This window comes from Ammospiza nelsoni, chromosome 5 (assembly GCF_027579445.1).
Source record: "Ammospiza nelsoni isolate bAmmNel1 chromosome 5, bAmmNel1.pri, whole genome shotgun sequence".
Classification (NCBI taxonomy): domain Eukaryota; kingdom Metazoa; phylum Chordata; class Aves; order Passeriformes; family Passerellidae; genus Ammospiza; species Ammospiza nelsoni.
In genome coordinates this window covers 11,582,897-11,592,876 of record NC_080637.1, presented here as the reverse complement: position 1 = coordinate 11,592,876, position 9,980 = coordinate 11,582,897, and positions in this window count along the sequence as shown.

The following is a 9,980-nucleotide window of genomic DNA, read 5'->3' as shown; positions in this document are numbered from 1 at the left end:
TGAGCTACCTGTGAGAAAACATAATTCAAATGGTAGAAAAATGAAGGCCTCAAGTTTAGAAGAGTTTGTAATTTAACCACCTAAATTATTAATTAGGATGTATTCTGAGACAGAATATCTTGAGAGGAGCTCTTAATGTACAGCAACCAGAAACTTGTCACCCTTTATGCTGCACAGACTGGAGACCTTCGGTTTCCTGCATGGAACTCACAACTGGTGAGTTGTGATTTGTCTGATAAATGATACTGCCCCTGTTTAGGGACTCTGGTTGGGGCTGTTTTTGGATTTAGACTCATGGAATAACTTTGGTAATAAATGAGTGGCTGGAGGTTGCTGTATTAATCTGGAGTCTCTGAGCAGCATTAACAGTCACTGAAGGCAGCTGCACCCTGGTGTCCTTACCTGAGCCAGACCTATCCCTTTGTTGGGATAGGACTTCTGAAAATTTTATTCCTCTGTTGCCAGCTATATGTTTGAACCCTTTTCCTGCCTGAGTCTGTGGTTGTCCTGTTAGAACACCATGGCATTATCCATGATGCTGTTTCCTGACGCCCCCTCTGCTCATCCACCACTGAACTCACCTCATTGAGGCTCTCCTTGCCAGCCCAAGCATATTCACTTCTTGCTGCTCTCATGCTATGTTAGAAATAGAGGCCATATCATCTGCCTTAGAGTCATTGGCAGGGACTTCATACTGAGTTCAGGAGTCTGGTGCAAATTACTCAAAGGTTTGACCTAGCCATCAGTAAAACCATCAAACTCCTACCAAATTCAAAGGAACTGAAAGTGTCCAGCAGCTACTAAAAATTACAGCTCTTGATTTTTGAGGCAGGCTTACTTCCTAGTTCTCTTTCTCCCCTATCTTTCCCTTTTTACTTTAATTAACTATCTCTTCTACCCAATCCCATTTCCCTAATTGTTGAACAGGACCCTTCCTCTGTGGCATGCCTACTGTATGAGAGAGAGAGAGAGATCCTTGTTCTTTAATTTTATGGTCTTGTTACTTTAAGATGGCTTTTCTATCAGATTTTTTTGCTCTATTGTGCACCCTCTAGAGCATTCAGGGGCTCCTGTTTGTGTCAATGGCAATATTAATCTGAAGATCATGTTGAATAGGGGGGCTACTATGCAAGAAAAAAGATCTACTTATAAAAGCTGTCACAAGAGATTTGCTGGCTGCACAGGATGCAGACACACATTGGTGCACTTGCCCAGCTCATTCCTGGGCTGTGTGGGGTTAGGTGGGCTCTCAGCCCCTCTCTGCTAAAGAACAGAGTGCTGCCTCCAGTGAGGCTGCACCTCTTGTCATCATGGTTCAGCACAGAAGGTTTTACACAAAGGTATCTGCAACACCATTATTTGGGTTGCTTGCTGCATAACATTGTTTGCATGGCAATTCCCAATATCCAGATGGGGTTCTCACACTCACAAGAATTCCCAACTTTCTGGTGAGCAATGGAAAATCAATTTAGTTTCATTCTTCCTCCTCTTGTATCTATCTACTTAGAAAAAAATGCCCCTAAGATATGTTCCTGCAGCAGGTGTACCACTTCTCCCTTTTTGCAGAGTATCAGTGAATCATGATTCCCTCACAAACCTGCATGACCTCAGGTGAGGCAGACTGAGGAGAGAACTTCAGGAAAAAATAAGTGCATAGGTCAGTGCCACTAAATTGAATGCAAGATTTATGATTGGTTTCAGTAAATACAGAAAATCACTCCTAGATCATGTTTTGAATTTTTTAACAGAACTGACCCAGGTGTCTCCTTTTATACATCACAGCTGTATCAGTGCTGTTTAAAATGTCACAATTAATTTAAAATAAATAATATATATATGTTGCTTGAAAATCTGTGTGATTCATATATGGAAACAAGGAGTTACTACTGATTTTGATACCTTCACAAGCCATGGCAACCCCCTAATTTGTATATATCCTTTCCTAGGTTTACAAGGGCAAAATAAGTCCATCATTCATGTGCTTAAAAATTCATAACATTTGAAGTTGTTGCTATCCTTTCCCCATATATCCCTCTAAAAGCTACAGAAGCCAAAAATTAAAGTTTATGCTTTTTTTGTTCTTGCTGTGGAGATAATTCTACTAAATTACATCAGCAAGCTGTTCCTACATATTCAAAATGTTTATAGTGAGCTCAACCAATTTCCCTTAAGGGTCTAAAGCTACTTCTCTTTTTGAGAACAAATTGGGGCACAATTCCAGAAAATGGAATTTTTCGACTTATAATTGTGAGCACTTAAAAATGTGGATGATTCACTAAACAAGAGACCTTTCACGCTTAGCTGTAATCATTTCTGTTCTTTTCTTTAGAAATGTCTATTTGTTTTCTCTAACTGTTGAAAACATAAAGATATATGTCTAGAAAAGATTTCCCTTGCATGGGAAAAGAGATCTTGTCAGCTGAGCTCCTAATTGGCTTCATTTGTGCAACCACAACATTTTGACAAGGGCATGTGTTCTTTCTGCTCTATTCTACTCTGCCCTTTTCTCCTGTACTCTACTTCCACCATCATAATTCATGAATTCCTTAATCTGGAAATGCTTAAATGCTGAAATAAGAAAGAAAAGCTTGTTTTGTTGGGTTTTTTTTTCTTTTCCCCCAAGTGTTTCATCTGCTAATCTGTTGAACTTGGTTAGAGATTGGACAGATAGCTCCAGAAAAACTGGAGCCAGGTTCAGTGGCCACAATTTAAGCATTTAAAATTTAGGTAAAATTTCAGATATTTTGATAATTTGGAGACCTTCTACACTGAAAATATGATTCCATCAATGTTATTGATATCATAATGCAAATATGTATCTTACTTTATTGTCCGTTTGTGCTGTTAGATTTGAGTAAATCTGTTTGCTAAAGAATGGATCCATGTGGATGAGAATCCTGCCCTGATTCAAGTTCTGTTCTTATCAGGGTCTTTGAAGTAAGGAGTTGTGTCAATAACTCTTCCTCTGTCTGGTTAGTCACTACTACAGAGTGATGGACCTTGCCATGTTCAGTGAAAGTGCCTCAGCTGTTCCCAAGTGTGAGACAGAAGTTGTCCATAAGGGTAGGGCTCATACTCTCATTCCAAATTTGATTAAGTTGCCACAGAGCTCTTTTTTTAATAACTAAGTCTTTAATTACTTCAGTTATGGGGTTGCAGTTGAATGATTTTGCTTATTATAGCATGCAGTGGTTCCCTGCAAGGTTGTATTGGTTTTACAATTTGGGCAAGGGCAGGCGCAGGATTGCTTTAGATTACTTGAGGTTGGGAAGACAGTGATTTGCATAGCTTCAGGGCTGTTGGAATCCTTTGGGAAGTGAAAGTAATTTTCTTTTATTTACTCTCATTTCTACAGTTCCTTCTGTCACTTATTCTCGCTGGATCAGCCTTTCCCTTTTCTGAAGTTTATGTCAGGATATTGCACCAGAACTAGACAGATAGATTTCACCTGAGCTTGTGAAAGGATAACATCAACATTTTGTGAATTCAAAACTTTGCCTCTTTTGTCAGAAAACAGCCAACAAATCTTCTGTTTTGCCAGGAGAAGAAAAATTAAATTTTATTTTTGTTTTCTGTCAGAATTTTTGGTATATTCTAGTACCTTTTTTACCTTCCCCTACTTACTTTTTCTTCACTGCTGCCACTGTTTCTGCATCTGTACCCATATTTAGAATTTCTGATACTTACCCAGGTAACAAGGCGGCAAAATTACAAAGCATTAATATTTTTCTTAGGCAGTGGTCTTATAAGTATGGGCTTCCTAAAAGCGCCTTTTATTCTGTTACCAATTGTCTGAGAATTGTCTGTTTCTCACATTTGCTTAAGGCAAATTTTAAAATACTAGCTATTCCTCATGATGCTGTAACTTTTCTCAGCTTCTCACCTTGTTGTTTGTTGAACCAAATATTTTTCTTGTGTTTCATCGAGCCATTTCTCACCCCCTGTTCAGTTATTTTGACCTAGCCAGCCTCCCAGTCACCCACCTGTGACCCTAACACTGCCCTGCTCTCAGTGGAGATGCTCCCCTTCCATCTCCCTGCTACAAAATCCAGGAAAGTCTCCCACAGCATCCCCAGCATGGGCTGCGCACCTCGGGGTTTGCCCTGTGCAAGGTGTGCTGGGCTGCAGGGTGGCTTTGCACCACGGCCAGCCCCAACAGAAGCCTCTGGAGGCCAGACAGCACGAGCAGAGTGGGGCATTTCCACTGCTCAACACCCCTGTGAGAGCACCTGCCTGCTCCTCTGCTCTGGTCCTGTGGGTGGAACACACACCAGCTGGGTATTGCTCGCTTTGTTTGAAAATATTCCTATTTATGTGCCCTAAATGTGGTAAATGAGGGTGATGAGATTCATTAAAAAAGGGCACTCCTGACCTGAACTAAATGCTAATGCAGGCATATTGGCACTGTATTAATAAATCAGCTCAATAACCATCTCTGCACCTGGTCTTTCTTGAATGTAGCAACAGGAACTACAAAGAGAATTTCACTTGATGCACCATCAGGGTTTGTTACTTTTCCCCAAGACAGTATATACATCCTGTGGGACCACTCTAGTAGTTGACAAACCTGCTGTTCCCAGAACTGCTGGGACTGGTCAGACCTTTTTTGGAAAGGGCCTAATTATACAGAACTCAGCACCCACAGAAATGTTCATATTAAAGGTGGAGAGGGGAGGTGGCACAGATGTTTGTGTTGTTCTACAAAAGGAAGCTGTACTAACAGTGATAAAATTAGCACACTTGAGTAAGTGCCAAGAGGAACTAGGAGCAGCCCTACCAGTGATTAAACTGGGATGCTTAGGCTGGAGCTTATCAAAATGATATGTGCAATAATCAGAACAGATACATGTCAGAAACCTTGGCTGGTGGCAAGGGCATGGGAGAGCTCTGTGCCTATCAGGTCTCCTGCATTCAGCAGGAGCCAGTACCCCATTAGTGATTGGCTGCCAGCTGAGTGTAACTCCATTCCCAACTCTCTGGCAATCTGGCTGGTTTTTCAGCCAGTAAAGAGTACATCCCTCTAAGCCTTGATCAGCCAGTTTCTCCAGGAAAATGCTGTGGGAATGGTGCTCAAGATGATCTCCTCCATGCCCTTCCCTGGCACTGAGGTCAGCATGACAGGTTCCCTCCATTCTCCTTCTGCTGTTCTTGTAGATGGCATTACAGAATTCACAGAATCACTGGGTTGGAAGAGACCTTAAAGATCATTGAGGCAACTCATGCCCCAACAATAAACCATGGCACTGAGTGCCACATCCAGTCTTTTTTAAACACATCCAGGGATGGTGAGCCCACCACCTCCCCAGGCAGACCATTCCAGAACTTTATCACCTTTTCTGTAAAAAAAATTTTCCTAATATCCAGGCTATATTTCCCTTGATGCAGCTTGAGACTGTGTCCTCTGGTTCTGTCAGTGCTGCCTGGAGAAAGAGACCAACCCCACCAAACTACAACCACCTTTCAGGGACTGCATAGAGAGATAAGGTCACCTCTGGGTCTCCTTTTCTCCAGGCTAAACAACCGCATGTTTGTTAATTTCCACTTACCTGGGATGTCTCTGGTTAACCAGGACTGCTGGTAAATGATTAGAAATGGCTCTGGTGAGCTCTTTCATCAACTGCCCTGTTACTCTCAGGTGTAACCCATCTGACCCCATGGACCTGTGGATGTCTAATTAGCATAGCATGTCACTAACTATTTCCTCCTGGATTCTGGGGGCTTTACTCACCTCCCCATCACTGACTTCCAGCTCTGGTAGCTGGTTACTCTGAGGAAGAGGGGAGTGGGGAGACCCAGTTTTTGTTACCCACAATGCTGGTGCTCTTTGTCCCATTCTCTGCTATTTTACACTGCACATTTATTTTTAGTGCCTCCACGTATATTGTGCTGTACATTGTAGTTAATCTCATTTCTATTGTGCACAAACCACGGCTGCCTTGCTCTTTCCTGGTGCTGTCCCAGTCCCTCTATGTGCTGACCGTGCCCTATTTAGCAGCAAAACACTACCCTTAGTGCTTAGGCTGTCAAAAACATTTTAAAAGATCAATGGTAGAGAATGGTAAACTCTATCCAGATTGGTATTTTTCCCTCCAGCGTGGCCAGGTGTCATTTTCCATAAGTCATTTCCTTTTCCCATCAGAATTCACTTACTAATTCCCACTCAGCTAGGCTTTACCAATTGTTTTCCATAAAGCACCATATTTGAAAATCAGATAGAAAATACCTACTATATTTAAATTTTCCTCTAAAAATAGTTTCTTACTGAGAAATCAGGCAAGCCTCTGGCAATATGTTGTTTGGATAATGGAGATCATCCCATTTATGATTTATCTGTGTGTTTTCAATATTGTTTTTTATTCCAAAAATTTGTTCTCAAGTCTTACCTAACTTTAAGGTTTGACAAAAGTGGTTTTGTAGCTATTTATGTCTCTTTTTCTTTATGTTTTTTATTTTCAATATTTTAAAAGATGAATTTATAGTATTTATATTTTCTCAAAAATATTTTGTACTTTATCATGGATCTGGCCTTTTTATTTAGTTATTTATTGTGCAGTAGAAATTGCCCTGTCCTCCTAAAACTCTAAATAAACCTTATTGCTTTACTTCAGATGATAAATTCACCATCCTGTACTTACTTGGATTTTCAATTACTTTTTCAGCAGTTATCTGACACATCTATCCTAGTTCAATATTATTTAAAAAACTCTTTCTTATGTTGCACCTAATTTCTCTTTTCTTCTGTGTCTTTATATGGATAAAAACCATTTGGGTTTTTTATTTGTTCTTGTTTCCCAGAATCCTTTCCCAGGTTTCTCTCAGCATTTCCTTTGGCAAGTCTCACTTTATTGCAGTCTCACTTTATTTCTAATACCTTAAATGTAGAATCAGAAGGCTTAAAGGGCCCTGAGAAGTCATGTAGCTCATTTTCCTGTCCTGAACCAGCACCACTGCAGCATGGTTGTAGAACCTGCTCTTGGGCATGTCCAGATACAAGGGTTATCCTACCAACTAAGGTTCAGTATTCCACTATCATTTCTGACAAAATTCCTGCTGTTTAATTTCAATGTTTCTTACTTGAATTTAAGTAAGAAACTTAAATTCTGTTTGTCTTTTTCACCAGTTACATGAATAACAGATTGTTTCCTTTCTCTCTGCAGCAACCTTCTGCAATTTTGAGTAATTATTGAGCTGCCACTCAGCTGCCTCTTCCTCTGGCCAGCCAGTCCCACTTTTTTCACTTTTTTCCTCGCTGTGAACTTGTGTTCATGACTAAGTTTTGTCTCATTACTCCTCTCCAAACTCTGTCCAACTGATTCTTACCATACTTGAGCCCAAGAATTTGCATCAGCTGAGTTTTCCAGGATGTTGATTCAAGTACTTTGGAAAATGTGTTCCTGCATGGATGACTTGGATGGTATCTGTGTTTTGTTTTGCATCAGGGAAGTTTTATTGATTCAGGTTCAGTCTGTAAATCTCTCTAAGGTATATACCGCTGCAGAACTATTCCCTAACCTGTTGTCCCCTTCCTCTGTTTTGTAGCTGATTTCTCCTGCCCTACAATCAGCATCTTGCTCGGATTCCCGTTTCACAGACAGCCTTAAGCTTCTTCAGGTGCTCTCCTGAATTATCAAGATTGTTTGAATTCCAGGTGAGTGACCTTGCAGTTTCATCCAGGATGATGTCAATAGCAAATGTGAGAAACATTCTGAATTCCATCATTTAAGTCATTCTTGAAAATATCAATTAGTTTCCACAGTTGACTTTTTCAGAACCCCGTGCAATAAATCCTTTCATTTTCACAATGAACCTTTGATAACTACTCTGTCAATCTTTGTTTCAATAAAAAAAGTTTATATTTTTGTAGGTTCTGTTAGATATGGAATTCTTTCCTACAGAATTCACTTAGTCTTTGCACAATTGACTTCAGGCATTCCAAGGTGAAAGAGTAGAACACCTTGTCACTAATAGTTTTTGTTTGGTTTTTTAAAGTTTATTTGAATTTGGCATCAAACACTTTTTTTTTTAATTGAACTATTATTGCTTATGCTTCTGCTCTGTGTTACACTGCAGAATTAGCCAAGAGAAGTCTTTTGCACACCATCACAGAATCCATTAATTCTAATAGAGAGAAAAGTCACTGCTGGGTAACCCCAGGGATAGGGTAAACACCAGTTTAAAGACTAGAGCACACAGCAATAGAAGCAAAGCATATATACTATTCATTGCCTTACACATTTGTTGATGTAAACGGATTATTCTTATGTGTGCAAACCTATATTTGCAAAAATTATTTTCTGTATTTATTTCTTGCACTTTTAATGGCATCTAACATAATTTCTAGAAAATGTCATGATGAATGGAAAATATAATTTCTTTTACCATCAATGTTTTTGAAGACCATGGTCAACTATTTCTAGCCTCCTTCCTTTTGCCTTGCCTGATGTATTTTGAGTCAGTGCCTTGCAGCTATAGGCTCATTAATGTAGCAGTTTTCTTAGAGGGAAATGTAGCGACATTAAACCATGGTAGCAGAACTACCAAGGTCTCAGGTGACCTCAAGCCAAGCCAAGTTTAGGCACTGCACTCATGTCCCTGGATGGACTTTTACACTCCTTTTGTGAATCTGAGATCTGGGTTTCACCCAGTGTTTTAAAAAGAATTTTTTCTAAAGTACTTTCCTGAATCAAGTCCCTTCATATATTACAGGGAATTTCTATTTGCTGGCATTCTACCAGATGCAATAAGCTTTATAGCTATGCTTCAGTAAACAACTGCTCTCCACAGAATGTTCTTTTGATTCTTAAGGCAAATGCACTTTTCCCACCCCATTTTTTCCATTTCTTTTTACAGTGCAGCATATTTTCAGTTAATCCAGGTGATGTAAAAATTTAGTATGAATTAACTATTCTCCTCTATCACTACAGCAGGGTCTGCACAGTTACTCAATGTTGGCCATATGACCAGTTCTGAATTAGTTTGCAGTAACACTGTATTATGATTTTACATGATACCTAATTGGAAGTATTTTTCCATGCATATTTAGAATGGATTCTACTGCATTTCTCATATGGCACAAAAAATTATGATCTTAAGATTTATTGATTCCTCTCTCTTCTGTCATTAATTGTCTTTTTGAACTTAAATGTATTCACAGGATGATAGTTAAATACTTTATGGTTTCAAAATTACCAGATTTGTCTACTGAATTCTACCATTTATACACTTCCAGAATATTTTCTTACCATTTTTCTCAATATTTGAATAATTTTGTTGTTATTTTTTAAGCTGAAGTGAAAACATACATCAGTGCTTCTTGACCCATTTCTCTTTTATGATATTGTCATTTTTATAATAATTATTTTTTCAGTAATCACACTGCCATTTTGTTCCAAGGATCTTTTTGACTCTTCCTCCATCATATATTTTCAATTTTTTCACTTTTTTTTTCAGCAAATGCTGAAAATCTTGGTGTTTAGCCAATGAAGGTTATGAGGGTTATTTATTTTAACCCAAACAGAAATATAATTGTTTCTGAAGAATGAAGGAAGTAAGGAAAAAAACCCCAAACCTAAAAGATAGTCACTTTATGAATTTTTGCCTTTCTCTAGTCCACATGTTAATTTTAATTTCTCTTAGCTTATTTTTGGGCTACACTCACAGAAAGTAAATTTTACATACAGATCACACTATAGTGGCCATGTAGCCTGATTTCTTCCATAACACATGAGGCATGAAATTCCTTGTAGGAATTCCTACCAGAAGCCCAGCAGCTTGTGCTTGAAAGGCACTATTCATGCATCTGTCAAACAATTGCTTTGATCAGAACAATAGATTTTCTTCAGGGGACAAAGTGTTTAAAGGCAATTTGACCCCAATACACATCTCAGCCTTTGAAAAGATCATCCTTCTACCCTCCACACGTTTGAGATGACAGGTAACATTTCTTCAGTCATAGTGGAGATGCTGGCATATAAAATCAT